Source organism: Bactrocera neohumeralis, unplaced genomic scaffold, assembly GCF_024586455.1.
Source record: "Bactrocera neohumeralis isolate Rockhampton unplaced genomic scaffold, APGP_CSIRO_Bneo_wtdbg2-racon-allhic-juicebox.fasta_v2 ctg3198, whole genome shotgun sequence".
NCBI classification, from domain to species: domain Eukaryota; kingdom Metazoa; phylum Arthropoda; class Insecta; order Diptera; family Tephritidae; genus Bactrocera; species Bactrocera neohumeralis.
In genome coordinates, this window is record NW_026090587.1 from 1 (window position 1) to 15,877 (window position 15,877).

At 58.9% G+C, this 15,877-nt stretch overlaps 1 pseudogene; it reads right to left on the reverse strand.

Annotated features, from left to right (window-relative positions):
- Positions 1-14,086: 14,086 nt before the first annotated feature.
- On the reverse strand, positions 14,087-15,318 carry LOC126766947 (uncharacterized; annotated as a pseudogene).
- Between the last annotated feature and the right edge of the window lie 559 nt (positions 15,319-15,877).

The window sequence follows — 15,877 nt, forward strand, 5'->3', positions numbered from 1 at the left end:
AATGCGGCATGCCTGCCAGGTTCACGGCGTGTCGACGACCCCGTTGGTGCACAACGTTGTAGCGACAGCGTGGCGCACAGCGCGCGAAACCAACGTGGCGTTAACCGGGGACACTGATGGAGCATGTGGACGTGCTTACGCTACCGCTGTCTCGGATGTCGTCAAGGCGTTCTGCGCGTCCCTGGCCTGGTGTTTCCGCTGCGGTTGACCTCGAACCGGATGCCGCAGGAATGGCTCAGTGGCCCTCGCATCCTGCTACTTAAAGGCGACGTCACCGCGGCGGGAGCGCACGACGGCAACCTGACACCGGCAGAGCATGTGGCGGAGCGCATTGCCGCCTACCGCGCACACCTGGACAAGCTCTTTCAGCGAATTAAGGCCTGGTCACCGCAGGTGATTGTGGTCGAGAAAGGGATGCATCACTACTTGCAGAACCGAATTACTGACGACGGTGGCATGTCCTCCTTCTGCACGCAGGCGAGAATGCGCTGCGAAAGCTGTCCGCTTGCTGCCAAGCCACCGTTGTGGCGGACTTGCCGTATGTAGGCATTGCGGACCTCTACGACCCAGTCGTTCACCCTCGGTCGGTGCGACAGCTTTCGATGCGTTGATGGGCCCGAAGGTGGCGCCTGTTTTTTTGAGGGGCTACCCGGCTGCTGGTTCACAACTCTCCTTATTCAATGCGCTCGACAGAGGGCGCGTCTACTTCGCTGAAGACCGTTATCTGGGAGAGTCTCTGCGGATCGCACGGCACTTGGCCTTCCAGGCACAACTCCTGTCGTCCCTGGGCTGGCGGCCTCCCCGAACGGACGCTGTGGAAATAAAGGAACAGCAAATACTGGACGGCATCGCGCCCGCTCACTCCAGCATCGACTCCTCGGAAGGTGTCTTTCTCCCATCTATGAACCTGGACAGTTGCGCCCATCTTTTTGCAGACGACTGCGGGGACGCAATCTGCCGATCGCATCAGTGTACAGCAGGTGTGGTTTGAGCACGTTGACGTGTGCGCCCACGCGCCCGAGGTGGAAGCGGACGAACTTCCGTTCTTTTCCAGACGAAGTCGCCTACGTCTTTCCTCTGCAGCCGGCCAGCGCGTCTCTTTTTCACAACAGCCGTCGGCTTCAGGGCCTGGATGGGCCGGCAGCGTCGGCGAAAGGCGCCGGTCGTGCGGAGGGCACTGCAGCGGCGGTCGCTGCGGCAAAACCCCCCGAGGCTCTCGCCGTTTTCTCCAGCAAACCTACGACTTTTACCGCAAAGGGCAGGATCGCTCCCTGCTCTCTTTTCTCGTTGACGAAGCGGAGGTGTCTGACGAGGAGAGCCGCTTCTTTGCGCACCATGGACGCAAAATCACGGTCTCTCGCCGCTCAGCTTCGCCATTGTCAAACCCCGCCGCGGCTGAGCAGAAGGAAATGCTCCTCACGGAGTGCGAGTTCTCCCCACAAACAAAGAACTTTCTGCGGGCATCGCGCCGCTTCCGGAGTACGTTGTGTTCGACGGTGCAAGAAGAAGAAGCTTCAGTCACTGGTAGGCTTCGCGGTGTCGCGGCTACCTGCCATTCAGGCTCTTTTCAAATTCCTGAAGAGAGACGTCCCTTCCACCGATGCTCTGTCGGGGCTCTAGGAACGTCCTTCGGGGCCTTTCTTGACATGTTGTTTTGGTGCTCCCCCACGGTTGTTGGTCAACCCACGTCAGACGGCACCGTCGCGCTCAGCTCTTCCTACGAAGTCGAATTTCTGCTGTGCATTGAGTGTGCAAGCGGATCAGGTGGTCGTGAAACCGCAGCTGTCTCACGCGTTCTCTTTCATTCGTTTCACGGTTACGCCGATTCCCATCTTTCGCCTTGCTCCGCCATCACGCGTTCACGCCGATGTTGGCAGGCTCAACGACGCATGTCCTACACGCATTCCCGCACTGGAGCAGGCGGTGTGAGTAGAGCGGGACGCCCTCGGTGTGCACTCCTGCATCCTGCAGTCCATGGCTGATTGGGAGACAAACCGCAGTCTTTGTGCCCCTGCCCCCAGCGCGTCGTCGAGCACCGAAGAGCGGCAATCCAAGTTACTACCCTCTGCGTCCAGCAGCTCGACCGCGCGGGACGAGCTGTCAGCGCTGCAGACCACCGCCGTTTCGATTATTCAGTCCCTGAAGGCGTCTGTGACATGTCTGGCAGACGTGGACGCCATCCGTTGGCGTCAACTCAGGCCCCTTATCCACGCCGTTGGGCAATGGAACGCGAAAAACAATACGGAGCCTCGCTCGACGTCAATGAGCTAAGAGACCGGCGCTGGGTGTACAGCGTGGACCGCGGTCGAGGGCGCGACTGGGTGAGCCGACCAGTGCGTCATTGCGCTGGCACTCGCGGAAAGTTGTCGAGGGGTCACTGCGGAAGAGTTGGAAACGGCATCACCACCGGAAAACCTTTGCAAAGACAACAGCAGCAGCAGCCTCTTTCACCCTGGCGCGCTGACGCACTGCAGCAGCTGCACGCTCTCATTCCTTCCAGCGCCGTTACTCCCTGGGACTCCACCCGCGAGGAAGGTTGCGAGAATTGAACTGGCGGATCTTTTGGACAGCGTTGGCCAGCCGGCGAATAGGATTGTGGTCGAGGTCTTGTTCCCTGACCAGTTCGCCGCGCTTCGCCGCCTCTACACGGACGGCGCTCCCGAGAGCTTCCTGGACTCGCTGTCCCGCTGTCAGGTTCACAAACCGCAAGGTGGAAAGACAAACTCGCCGTTTTTCATCAGCGCCGATGGCAGGTACCTCCTTAAGCAAGTCAAGACGCAAGAACTGCGGCACTTTTCGCAGTGGGCGCCGCAGTACTTCGAGCGCCTTGCCGAGTGTTACCACGACGCCCTGCGCCTCCGGCACCACCCAGCTTCCTAGCAAAGACGCTGGGTCTCTTTTCGGTGGAAACCTTTCCGGCTCCTACCGCTCCAGGCAGCCCTGGGGTGAGCACCGCGCATTTGGCCTACGACAGGAAACGTTCAATGTTCAGCCAGAGTCGGGCGACGACGGCGGCTGCGGAGACCCCTGTGCCGCTCCCAACGGTCCTCCCTTCCTCCGCATCCTCACCTGTCGACCGCCCTGCGAACACCGCGTTCACGGCAGCGGCCGCCACGTCGATGGCGCCGAAAAAGGAAGCGCACGTCCTGACCACCGCCGGGAGAGAGGTGGAGTGCTTTGTCCTTATGGAAAACACCGCTAGTCACCGGGCGCCGCGAGGGCCGCCCCGCCCGGCTGCCGGCGAGGAGGAGGCGCCGTTCTCCATGGCTTTTGATTTGAAAGGGAGCCAACGAAACCGTAAGGCGCCGCCGGGTTCCCTCGTCAAGCTGGATGTCGATCTTGTCGACGACTACTTGCACCAGGGCAACTTCTTCTTTGCAGCGTTGCCGACAAGCGGCTTCTCATGGAGGGGCTGGTCCGCGACGCGAACCTCCTGAGAACTGCAGGTATCATGGACTACTCCTTCTTTGTGGCGATGCATCAAAACTTCTTTCACAATCGGGGGAGACAGCGTGCACCAGCGACGTGCCGGCGCTGCTGGAGGTGAGCGTGATCGACTACCTCCACCCGTACACCGGCGTAAAGCTGTTGGAATCGAGGGTCAAGTCGGGTCTTGACACGGTCCTTGGCTACACGGGCCGCGACCCAACGATCGTCGACCCGGCCACCTACAGGTATCGTTTCTTGCGGTGGATGAACTGCTACTTCTGCGCCGTACCAGATAAGGAGACGCTACCTCTCCCGACGTGAAGATAGGCGCGCGGCGGCGCTGTCCCAATGCTCTCCTGGTCAAATCGGACGAACATAAAACGCACACAGACGGGCAGTGTTTCTCCCCTGTCTTTCTTTTCGCAGAACGAAGGCGATGCGTTGTTGAAGTCGTACGTGAGGTGCACAACGTGACCTTGAGGCTTTCACCGCCGAGACCACCGCTGCCCATCTTAGATGCGCCCTGCGGCACTGCCCGATGCATTTGATTGATCGCCCTGAAGAAGGATTTTGCTCACATTTTTTTTTTTCTTCTTCCACTTTTGTGTTCTGTCGGCGGAGGTTTTTTGTTGCACAGGCACGCACCTACCCCACCCAAGAAATGGCAAATCCACAAACACTTGTTAAACGTGCTCGCAGAGAACCTGCACGGTGGCAGTTCAACCAGTCCGCTCTCGATAAAGAACCTTGCTTGCTTTGCCTAACCCTGATACCTGTTTTGCCTCTCTTCCTCTACCACTCGACACAATACGCTTGCTTAGTTTTCTTGGTCGTTTTCTATTCTTCTTTTTCTTTTTTTTCACAGATGGACACATCTTTCCTCCCTTACCGTCAAGCGGTCGACAAAGAAGTCGGCTGTGATGTCAGACGAAGTCGCAAGCCTCCCGCCCGTCATTGACGTTGCGCACGAGCACTACCCATTCTGCGTTGTGTGGACGGTGCCGCCGGTGCTGACCTGGTCGATCCCCTGTATTGGCCACATCGGGATCTGCGACAGCCGCGGACACATTTACGATTTCCAGGGCGACATGAGCATTGGCGAGGACCGCATGTTGTTTGGCAATCCGACCCGTTATTGGGATGTCTCGAAGCTCTTTGTGCCCTCCTTCTACCATCACCCCTTTGTCAACGACGAGGGGAAAGAGGCCCGTAATGAAGCGGTGCAGCGGGAGATTGAGCAGTACGACCAGGCCATTTACAACATGATCCAACACTTCCGTCGCAGTGAGCGGTACAGCTTCTGCACCAACAACTGCCACGCGTTCGTGGCGGCATGTCTGAACGCCCGCTTTCTACGCGCAAAGAGGACACCTTCACCGTTTGGTGGCGCATGATGGTTTGCGGGCGGTACGTGTCGCCTAGCCGCTGCCTCAAAACCATCTTCCCGTTCACGCTATTTTCTTCTGCATTTTGTTGCTCGTGTTGGCTTTTCTCTTATTGACAGTTGTTGTAGATTTCCCTGACCCCTCCCTCTCTCGTTTGCATCGCTATTTCCTGCTGTGGTCTTTTTTTTTCGTTTGACTAGCTATTAACCTCCTGCACTGTCGTCGATCTGTTCCTGACTTTCTTTTTTTTGTGTGCCCTGATGATCTTCTCTGCTTTTTCACCGACCACGAATGAGCACACAGAACTGTCGTCGCAGCGACCACTCTCTTCATCTCTCTCTTCACGTGTTTGCAGTCCTGGGAGTCCCATCATCGCCCCACCATCTTCCAGCTTGCTGTCTTTTTACTTTCCCCGTGAACTCCTCCTCCGTTTTTCTTGCTCTTCCCTCTCCCATCCTTCCTCGCTTTTTTCCTTGCTACTCGCAATCAGTACATCATTCTTGTGGCAACCATGTCGCCATCGACGGGCGGCGGTGGCGGCGGCGGGAGCAGCCACAGAAGTGGGACGGAGAATCACGCCGTCAGACTGAAGGTGCGCAGCACAGAGGGCGGCGGTCGCGTGCGCGTCACCGACGTGTCTCCTGTCCAGAAACCGTGCTGTCCGGGGCGTAGAGAGCTCAGGAACCACATCTTGCACCCCGTCTCGTTCTACTGGACCTGGAAAACGAGCGGACCCCCATTGCAAATACGACGTGGCTTTTCCGCTTTTCAGTCACGTCGCGACCTGTGACGACAGAAAGGCTACATCTTCGAGTTTCGAGGCAGCCACGACGCTGTGGTGACTGCCGCATGTTGTTCGGCGATCCGGTGATGTTCTGGGACGTCTTCGCTTGGTACATTCTCTCCTTCTACCGCGCGCCGAGCCCTGCTTCGATGAAGCACAGAAGAAGACCCAAGCAAGTGAGGCTAACGACGCCGCTCCTTCCCCGGCGAACCCGCTGCAGTGTAACTCACGGGACCAAGAGGTTGGGCAAGAAATAGCGGACTACAACGCAGCGTTGGCAAACATCGTGACGCATTTCCACGTCAAGGGAATCTACAACATTCTCACGGACAACTGGATATTGCTTGATGGTAGCCGCGCTGAACGCGCAGAGACACCGCGAGGACGAGCCGCGCGAAACCGTGTGATTCGTCATTTGGCGGGTGATGTGGAACGGCAGGTACCTCAGCTGCGACCGAGCGATGTGGCATCTCAACCTGCCGATTCTAACATTAAGAGCCATGGCACTCCTCCTTGTGCTGCTTCTCGTGTTCCTACTTTGACAGCGTGCTTCTTCAAAAGGGATGGACGTCTCTTTTTCTTCCATAGTATGTGCGCAAACCTTGCAACCCTCAGTGTACGGAGCACCCATCTTTCACTCCCTCGCTCTTTTCTTCTTTTTCATGCTATTTTTTTTTTTTTACGGTACTGGGGGGCCTAGTGAAACCTTCTGTTAGGTTGTCGTCGGTTTTGCTTTTTGTCTTCGTTCGTTCTCCACTTCACGTGCCGTTTCCTCCCCTTCACACACACACATTGCTTATCCGTGGTTGCCGCTTTTTACTCGAATACAAATGACACACACCCCACGTCGCCGATACCTCCACTTACGCATTTAGCCTTGCCATCATGCGTGTCTTTCACCAGAAACACCGGTGCGCATGCCCCTGTACCACTCGCATAAGCTTGCTTTCTTCCTTCTTTCTCTCTCCCCCTCCCCCTTCCCCGACTTCTCTAGAACAGAGTTAACGCGTGTCTTTTACCGTTTTTTTCTGACAGCTCCTGCTTGTTCTCGCGCGCAGAGGCTGATCCGCTTTGTCTCTTGCTCTCTTTTCTTCTTTTCCGTTTTTGCAGCGACCTTTTTACCTCCTTCTCTTCTCTCACCTACCCACCCACACATACCTGCACTCGGCGTTCACTGATTCACGCGTGCAATGAACCGCGTGGCAGAGACAGCGCTGCTGTCAGGCGCTGGCAGTACAGGCTTCATTGGCGGTGGCCGTCCCATCGTCTCGGGCGCCGGCGACCTGTCTCATCTTCTACGCGACCCGATGGCCCCGCATTTTGAAATGAGCTCTATCTGGCACGAATCCATCGCGGCGGAAGCCGTCTTGTGCATGGACTGCCAAGGTGGTGTCATGGCGGTGCTGGGGCAGAATGGCAGCCTGCAGGTCATTGAGGCGCAGGAGGACAGCCTGCTGATTCGGACGCGCGTGAAGAACCCCCACCGGGTGTTTGTCGAACCGACTGGCTCCTTCGTGGTGGTGACCGCGTTAGACGGCGAGGTCTACCTTTATGCTGTCAACGAGGAACGCCTCCTCACGAGCTTTTCTCTCCACCCTCCTAGCTCGCTGACCACTGGGTACCTGTCCGCCGCGGCGTCGGTGTCCGCCATGCTGCGTGGGACCGTGCACGTTGGTCAGTGCGTGCAGTGGGTACAAGAGGAGGAGACGAGCCGTCCTCCCAGGCCGCGACTCGTAAAGCGGGCGAGACGTCTCTTAACTTGCTGATTGGCACCCAGAAGGGAGGCTTTCTCTTCTACGTTCGTGTGACGTTAGGTGGTGGCTTGCAGGACGCAAGGGTGGCCATCCGGCACGCGGTGCAGTTACCAGATCACGCTGGAGGCGGTTCTCATCTACCGGTGGCCTCCGTTGTCTTTGAGCGGCTGCGGCTGGCCGGGGCTGCCGCCGCCACGTCGTTCCTGGCGGTGTCGACGCCGCTGCAGTTGTACCGCGTGTCGGTGACAGCAAAAGCAAGATGGCCGGCGGACCAGTTGCTGGAGCGGATCACAAGCGGCGGCGTCAAATTCAGCGTGAAGACGGTGAACCCGGCGGCTTCCCGCGGCGCTTCCTTTGCGTCGTGCGGGACGCTGAGCGTGTTCCGCTCCCATGCCGGCTCGCCTGCGCGCTCGTACGCGTGGAGCAGCGCGCTCGGCGTCGTGCACGGTCTGCTGGGTGACCAACCCGGAGAACCCTTGTCTCCCGACGAGGCGTCCCTGTTCGCGGATCCGGCGACGGCGGACGATGCTGTGGACGCCCGCTGCTGCTACGCGGAGGCCATGATCCCGTTTGCGAAGGTGAAGGCAGAAAAGCCGAGGCGCCGTTGCCAGAAACGAGGATCGAACGGGCGATCACGGGGCCGCCGGCAGCGGCATGGCGTTACTGGACATTTTCCCCACCGCCGTTTCGCCGAGTCAAGTCATGCTGACCGCCTTCCACATGATCCTCGTCTACGAGAACCGCTGCATCGTGCTGAATCACCCGGCGGGCCTTCCTTGGCGCGACCCCAGGTTCATCGAGACACCGCCGACGCGACCAGAAGGCGGCACGACGGCGAGCGCGGGTTCGACGTCGCATGACGACGTGCTGCCCACTCTACAGGAGATCGTGTCGCGCGTCCGCTTCGACCCCTTTCGCGGGGTGCGTCACATGGAAGCCCTGAAAGGGGTCGTTCGTGACGTCGGGGAACGGAAACTCTACGTGTACGGTGAGACGCAGATGTGGGAGCTGCAGATCGACAACGAGCACCGGCAGCAGTGGCGGCTCTTTCTGGACCGGGCCATGGCCGACGTGGAGGGACCATGGAGGAGCGACAGCGCCGCCCTTCCCTCGCGATGCGGCGGCGTCTCTTTGACGCGGCGTACAACCTCTGCCGCCACAACGACGCCCAGCGGAACGTTGTGCAGTACCTTCGCGGCCGCTTCTACCTCGCGGTTGGTGCTGTGGACCGAGCAACCTCCGTGCTGGCGGACTGTGAGCTTGTGGAGCATGTCATTGCCAGTCTGCTCCTCCCCGCGCGGCAGCGCTTCCGCGGCGAGGGAGGGGGAACCAAATCCCTCCCCGCGATGACGCCGCGGCCGCGGGACAAGCGAACAGCGACCCGGCGCCGCAAAGTCGACTGTCTGGTCGCCTACCTTGCAAAGCGTTTCAGCTACCTCGCCCGCTTCCAGGCTGCACACAGCGAGGAACAGCAGCAGCAGCAGCGCGAGGAGCTGGTTAGCTTTGCGGCCTTGGCGATTGGGCTGACCGCACCCAAAGGCGCCGGTGCGGCGACAGGCACGCCGCAAAAGGAGGAGATGCTGTCCGCGTTCCTGGATAGGGTTGTGAAAGGATGCGAGGCGGAGCTAACCGGTGGGCAACGCCGCGTCGTTTTTGATCTGCTGCTTCGGCTGCTGGAAGACGAGGGTCACGGCACGGAGGCCCTGCACTTGGCGGAGAAGACAGGCCGTTACACGCTGCTGCTGGTTCACCACCTCGCCTACGGGAACGACCGAAAAGCGGTGGAGGTGCTCGCCAAGTACACGATGGGTCGGCCCGACATGGCCGAGGTGCTGTACCGACACGCGAGGCACCCTTCCGTACCCTCCCGATCGCCACGGTCACGGCCTTGCTCAAGGTCTGCGCCAAGGACCGGCAGGCGGGTCGCACGGTGAGCACGGTGAACATGGAGCGCCTGCTGCCCGTGCTGGCCGACTACACGGTCGAGTGCAACGAGGAGCCCGATAACGTGGAGCACCAGGTCGTCATTCTGCTGGAACAGTGCATTCTCCACTTTGAGTGCGTTTCGACGCCTGTGCACAACTTTTACGTCAACCTGCTCGCCCAGCAAGGGGATGTGGAGCGGCTTGAGGATGTGCTGGCGTCCTCGAAGGCGCTGTTTTTCGACGTCAACACCGCCCTGCGCACGTGCCTCGCGAACAGCTGCTTTTCCGTCGCCATCCTCCTGTACAATCGCCTCGGCCTGTACGAGGACGCCGTCCTCACCGCGCTGCAGGAGGACGCGCCGCCCCCGACGGCGGCGGGCAGTTCCACTGGCAGCGCCGTCGTCACGGGGCCCTGGCCAGGCCTCACCTCGGCGGAGGAGCTGCTACGCGGTCTGCAAGACAAGCTCGACGAGGAAGCGTACAAGCGCCTCTGGCAGATCATTGCCGAGTTTGCGATCGAGCGCAGCAGCAGCAACTCCACGCCTGGCGCTCTCCGTCGTGGACCGCTCGGACGGCGCGCTCCAGCTGTCGGACGTGCTCGGCAGCATCGAGGACAGCCACGTCGTGCAGGAGTTCAAGGCGCCATCTGCGCGAGCTTGGACCGGCACACCAGCGCCGCAGCCCAGCTCCACGCGAAGCAGAAGGAGGCGTTCCACACCGCGGAGGAGGTGAAGCGCGAGCTCGGGGAGCTGCGCAACCAGTACGGCTACGTCACGGCGAAGCAGCAGTGTCCGCTGTGCCACCAAAGGCTCCTCCACAGTGGGCAGCCGATGCTGGTCTACGCCAATTGCCACCACGTCGTCCACGAACGCTGCGCCGTCGCGCTGCTCGACTCCATCGGCGGCATGGACGCCTTCCTCACCGACGAGGGCGTGTCGCGTCACCTCTCGACGGCGTCACGAGCGTCGCGGAGCTCGCGCAGGTGGACTGCGTTATCTGCGGGGAGGCCGCCATTGTGCAGACGGACATCCCCCTTTGCGAAGAGGACCCGTCCTGGGCCATCGACTGACGTCGCAGGGGCGAGGGAAACGAAGACCACACACACACACACACACAGTGCTGCACCCGCTCTACGAACAACAACCAACAAACAAAACAAAAGCAAGAAGAAACAAAGAAGCGACCGTAAAACAGAACCTGCGCGGGGTCCCTCTATGCGATCTCTCGGATGCCTGGCGCGTCTCTCTGCCATTCCCCTCCCCTCCCCCTCTCCCTTCTCCTCCTCGGCCGCGTAGGCCTCTGCGCGCCGCCCCGGCGCGCAGTCACCACCTGCCGCCCCCCCCCGCCCTGCGCATGGGCGGATTCGGAGGCCCCAGCCCCTCCTACCTAGAAGTAGAAGAATAAGAAAAAAAAACGGAGGCAGAGCAAGACGTGGACGAAAAGGGGAGGAGCAAGCATGCGCACGCACGCGCGCCAACGCAAAGAACAGCGGCAGACGCCGCGACCTCTACGCGAAGAAAAAAGAAAAGGCGTTTTCCTCTTTGGTTGGTGGACATCAAAAAAAAGGGGGAATCGAAATAGGGCGAATCATGCGATAAAAGTGTTTTGAGACGGAGGAAGAAGGAAGGGAGGCGCTGCCCTAATGGGTGACGGTGATGGTTTGGGTGCCCACAAACTCCTCGCCCGGTTTGACGGTCGGCTTCTCCGTGATGCGGCCGTGCTCGACGCAGACAAAGCGCTGGTAGCCGTCCTCGGGCATGTCGGCCATCCCGCGCGTCTTCTCGATCCACGGGTTCCACACGACGGCCTCCGTGAGGTTGGTGCCGACAATCGTGAGGACCTTGGGCGCGCCGGCCTTGGTGGTCGTGGTCACGCTGACGGGATGCCCGTCCTGCTGGAGGTAGATGCGGTCCACCTCCTCGTGGATGTCGTGGATGGACGCCGGCGGCATCCGCTTGCGGTCCTGCAGGTCGTCCAGCCAGTCGGCCTCGTCGAGGCCGGCGATGCCGACCTTGCTGATGTCCTCAACGCCAAAGTACGAGTGGAAGGCGAACCCAAAGGTCAGGTCGGCCGCCGCGTTGTCGTTCTTGACGGCAATGGTCAGAGACAAGGTCGTGGCGGTGAACGCAATCGTGTAATGCAGCGTCGCCTCAGCGCCCTCGAAGCCCTTCTCGTTTGGTCCGCACACCATTTTGTAGGCCAGGACCGCCTTGCATGTTGCGCCGTCGTTCGCGCAGGAGACGAGCTGCCAGCCGTGTGACACCCGCAGGAACCCGTGCGAGACGCGCCAGTGGGCCAAGGTCCGAGAACTGCGGGTAGATGAGCGGCACGCCGCCGCGGATGGCCTTGCCGGCCTTGAACACCGTCTTGGGGCTGTGTGTACAGGTGCTCTTCGCCGTCCTGGTGCGCCAGCTTGTGACGTGCGCGCCCTGCATGTACACCGTCACCTGCGAGCCGTCGCTGACGTTCACCAGCTCGATGCGGTTGTGGTCGGGGAAGCTCATCGTCGAATGAGGGGGAGGAGAGGGATCAGCGATTGTTGCGTGAGGGAACGAGAAGGAATAAGAAATAGGATGTGGCGTATTGGGATGGGTAGATAAGAAGTTTTGGACGCGACGCCGTCAGTCTTGCAGAGAAAGGGGATGCAAAAGAAAGAGAGAGAGAGAGGAGTGAAGTAATGGCAGGCAAGACGGGGAAAAAAACAAAGGAAGCAGAGAGAGACAAAGAGAGAGAATGCGTGTGTACGCTCTCTCGCACGTCAAAACGGCTGTTTTCTTGTCGCTTTGTATCGGTCATCCATGCGCGCGTGCGCGCGTGTGTAGAGGTGCACGCGTGAAAAAGAAAAACGGGGCCCGTGAACGAAAAAAAGAAAAAGGCCACGCAGAAAACCGACTGGACTTGGATTCACGCACCCTGCCCTCTCATAGAGGCTGCTCGTGTGCCCCTTCAGCTGGCGCTCCAGCAAGTAGAGCGTCTCGTCGGTGGTCGACACAAACGCTGGGAGCAACATCGGCGTCGTCCTCTGGTAGACGGCGTACAGGGGGTATTTACGTTTCGTTAGTCGTTCTGTAATGACCCCGGTAGAAAAGTGAACGAGCAGCGTCAAAGCTGCGCAACCCGCCCATTGCCACAGCTGCATCGCGGAGCCAGGACGCAGCCACGCGGCCGTGGCGAGCGTCACCACATGGACGCCTCACAGAAGACGTTCAGATGACGCGAAAAGCCAAAGACGCCGGTCACGCAGAAGCCGTACTTGAGCGGCCCCTCCTTTGACCTCGCCTTGCGCTGATGGAAACGCCACTGCTGATTGTCGCAGACTGTCTCAAAGCACAGGAACACGAGAAAGGCGCCCACAAACGTGTAGTCAAACGTGGTCGCCTTCTCCAACGGGAGGCTTAGCATCGGCAGCGTGATGGCCCACAGCAGCCAGGTCTGGAACAAGGAAATGACAAAAAAGTTGAACAGAACCCAGACGACGGGGTTGCCCATGAGGGGCCACGTGCGGACGTAGTTCCACCGGTAGTCCTCGCCGCCGCGGAAGTACCCTCCACGGCGGTAGAAGTTGAACGTGAGATGGCCGCCCCACAGCGTGATGGCCACAAGAAAAAGCACGGGCGGTGTGTTGAGCAGCAAACCAACGCTGTCCACCAGTCTCCCACGGCCCACCCGCGGCCTTTGAGAAGACCATCACCCACACATACACCACGGGCACAATCGACCAGGTGCGGTCGACCCACGAGTAGTTGTCGTTGAGGAGTGAGGCCACAAAGACAAAGACAAGACGGCCAGCATCAGACTCAGCGTGGCGTTGTAAGCGCTCTCTTGAACCCACAGAAAGCTGCATTCGCCAGCGCCAAAAGCCGTCCACCATCCGCTGCGGCGCAAGCATCGTTCGCTTTGAGGTGCTTGCGGTGGGTGGTGGTGATAGACGGAGAAGAAAAAGAGAGAGGGAGAAAGAAAAAGAGGGAGGGTGAAAGAAAAAAGCGTATTAGTGCGGGTGCACCTCTTGTCGTGCTAACGGGGAAAAAGCGAAGAGAAAAGAGAGGTAGAGGCCACATGAGAGGAAAAGAGCGACAGATTAAGAAGGAGAGAGTTGAATGGCGCGCTGAGCAGCGACGCTTTCAGAATTCCGCCCCGGGAAGCAAAGTGCCGTGCACACAAGCGCGTTTCCAGATTCCTCGATGGTCAGGGCAAACGCTGCCCTTTCCGTCACACATCGTGCGTCTTTGTTTGTTTGGTTTTCTGTCGATGGCTTGATACGTCCACAGAGTCACAGAGAAGGGAGGGAAAAGGGGGAGGGGAATGCTTACGGCAAAACAATGGCTCGGAAAAAATGTGGCAAGGGTATACACTTTCTTCTGTGTTTTTTTTTTTTATGCACAGTAGAAAGAGTCCCCTTCGCTACCGGTTCATACGGATAGAATTTGTGGGAATACGAATTATTCGATAGCACACGCACATACAAAAAAGAAAAAAAAAGAAGGAACGAGAAATGTGAAAAATGAAACGGAGAGAGAGAGAGAGACAGAACAGAACAGAACAGAGTTAGTTACGTCGGCCAAGCGGTGAAAAAAGAACAGAAGCTGTGCTTCTTCGAAGGAGCGCTCCTTCCAGAGCGAAACAACAAAAAAAAAAGAGAAATACGGAGAGGATCAGCAACAAATCACAAGCAAATTCGTTTTCTTTTGTGTGTGTTTTAGTTTAACGAAACAAAGAAGAGAGAAAGAAACAAACAAACAAAAAAAAAGAGGAAGAGCCTAGACTGCCGCGCAGTGTCAGCGACCGCATCAGAACTGCAAGGCCTCGCCCCTACTTGCGCTGCTTCACGAGGTCCTTGGTAATGTTCTTGTGATGCGCCTCGATCGTGCCGCCGCCAATCTCGAGCAGCTTGGCGTCGCGCCAGAGGCGTTCAATCGGCATGCCCCTGGAATACCCGATGCCGCCCATGACCTGCATCGCAGAGTCCGCCACGCGCTTGCCGACGGGGGTCGCGAAGAGCTTCGCGGCGTCGCTGCCGAGACGGTTCTTGTTGTCGGGGCTCACGTTCCGGCTCACGGCGTAGGTCAACGCCTTGGCCGCCTCGGTGTCCGCGTAGCCCTCCGCAATGAAGCGCTGGATCTGACCAAAGTTGAAGATGGCCTGGTTAAACGCCTTGCGCTGGACGCTGTAGTCGACCATGAGGTCGACGCAGCGCGCGGCGATGCCCACCGCCATCGCCGCCAGTGTGAGGCGCTCGATTTCCAGGTTCCGCATCATGCCCACCATGCCCTTGCTCCTCGCCGAGCAGGTTCTCCTTGGGAACGACCACGTTGTCGAAGAAGAGCTCGCACATGTGCGACGCACGCATGCCGCACTTGTCGATCTTCGGGCCGTTTGTGAAACCCTTCATGCCGCGTTCGAGAAGAAAGGCGGTGATCTTGCCGTCCACCTTGGCGTAGATGAGATAGACATCGGCGACGGTGCCGTTGGTGATCCAGATCTTGCTGCCGTTCAGCACGTAGTTGCCGTCCGCGTCCTTCTTGCAACCGACCGCATGCCAAGCACGTCCGTGCCGGCGCCAGGCTCGGACATGCCCATGGCGCCCACGTGCTCGCCGGAGAGCACCTTGGGCAGCCAGCGAGCACGCTGCTCAGCGTTTGCAGAATAGTAGAAGTTGTTGACGAAAAGCATCGAGTGAGCGAGGTAAGCGAGGCAGAAGCCAGGGTCGTATTTGGACAGCTCCTCGTGGACGATCACGGCGGCGGTGGCGTCAAGGCCGGCACCGCCGTCCGCCTCCGGGATGGTGACGCCGCACACGCCAATGTCGGCAAGCTGACGGAAAAGGTCGCGGTTGAAGTTGCCGTTGATGTCGTCCTCCTTCGCGTGTTTGTCAACCTCCTCGCGCGCGCAAACTTCGCAATCGTGTCGCGCAGCATCCGGTGTTCAGCGGTGGGGTTGTAGAAGGACTCCAGCGAGCTGCCGGAGGAGCGGCAGAGCTGATGCGTGACGGTGAGCGTGCTCGCATTCAAAGCGGGAAACCGAGAGGCAAAGCGGCGGAACATCTTGCGGTTTGCTTCAGTTGGCGGTGATGAACAAAAAAAAAAGAAGAAAAAAGGCTATGATGTAAGGATGCAACTGCGTGCTAGCGATGTGACTGGGGTAAAGGACAAGATAAAAGAAGGCAAAAAAAAAAAAAGAGATGGAAGTCGCACAAAAAGCGTCTGTGTGTGTAGTGAAAGAATGTCGGCCGTATCCATCTCTTGGCCGCGACAATGTACAGTTCCTGGATGCGTTTGTGCATGCGACCTCGTGCGCAATTCCTCAACGGGATTCCTTTTTTTCGTTTTCGCAAATTTGTCTTTTTTTTTTTTAGCGGGTGCCTCCAAAGTTACTCGCAGTGGTCAGTGCAGTTGGTAGAGTCAAGGTCGACCGGTGCAGACGACTCACTGTGCGCGTCCTCGACTTCTTCGTCCGCAGCCGCCTCAGTTTTGCTCTTCTTAGCAGCCACAGCTTTGGGTTTGATCTTCGCAAACGTCATGAAACCGGCCTCCTCCTTCTCCTCCACGCCCCGCGACTCAGACTGGATGAGGTGGTTGACCGCGAGTGCCTGCTCCGCGCCAC